Here is an 894-nt window from a genome sequence, read left to right as displayed (position 1 = left end):
TAAAATATGGAACAGCTCACAAATTTGTGTGTCATCCTTGCTCAGGGGCCATGCTAATCTTTTTGGTATCATTTCAATTTTAGTATACGTGATGCCAAAGGGTGCACTTGTTGGCATATTTTAAAAAGGACATTGAGGGGCGCCTGGGTGATTCAGTGGGTTAAGCCTCTGCCTTCGGCTCAGGTCATGATCCCAAGGTCCTGGGATCGAGCCCTGCATCGGGCTCTCTGCTCAGCGGGGAGCCTACTTCCCCCACCCTCTCTGCCTGCCTCTCTGCCTACTTGTGATCTCTGTCAAATAAATAAATTAAAATCTAAAAAAAATAAATAAATAAAGCACATTGAACCACCAGGCATCACTGATTGAACTCATTAAACTAAGCATTGGTACTCTTTTTAGAATTTTGTCTTGCATCCAAAAAAACAATGAGAAGTGGTTAGACTAGGGGCTATAAAGAGATATGAATACAGAGGCTAGTATCAAGAAGAGATAATAACACCTTTGATCTCCATATTTGGAACTGGCATTATCTTCTTCTGTAACAAAAACTTCCCGACCAGATTAGTGTATGGGGACTGAGTTATAGATAGAGCCCTGCTGCCTTTAGCCAAGATCATGAGAAAATGGGTTCTCTAGATAAATGAATTTCCTAGATTTCTGGAGTTTCCCCCATTAAGCTGCAGAGGAAGATTGAAGGGGTAGGGGCAGTTAAATGAAAGTTTTTACTTTTCCCTTTATACTCTTGTATAAAGAATACTTTTTAAAATAAAATTAATACATATTATTTAACTATTTTTAAAAATTTGCTTGGAACTATTTTTACACAAACAAATGGGTTATGTATTTCTGACCTCTCAAACAGAGCCAAACTGAGTTTTCTTTTGATGATTATCA

The 894-nt window shown here is 38.1% G+C and overlaps 1 non-coding gene across 1 annotated transcript; it reads right to left on the bottom strand.

Moving 5' to 3' along the window:
* Positions 1 to 107, bottom strand: LOC116869255. Its single transcript, XR_004382999.1, has one exon. It is a non-coding gene; the product is annotated as a U6 spliceosomal RNA (small nuclear RNA).
* Between the last annotated feature and the right edge of the window lie 787 nt (positions 108 to 894).

This window comes from Lontra canadensis, unplaced genomic scaffold (assembly GCF_010015895.1).
Source record: "Lontra canadensis isolate GAN:19392208 unplaced genomic scaffold, GSC_riverotter_1.0 scaffold18, whole genome shotgun sequence".
NCBI lineage: Eukaryota > Metazoa > Chordata > Mammalia > Carnivora > Mustelidae > Lontra > Lontra canadensis.
The sequence above is the reverse complement of the archived record's forward strand: the minus strand, read 5'-3'. Positions and strand labels throughout refer to the sequence as shown.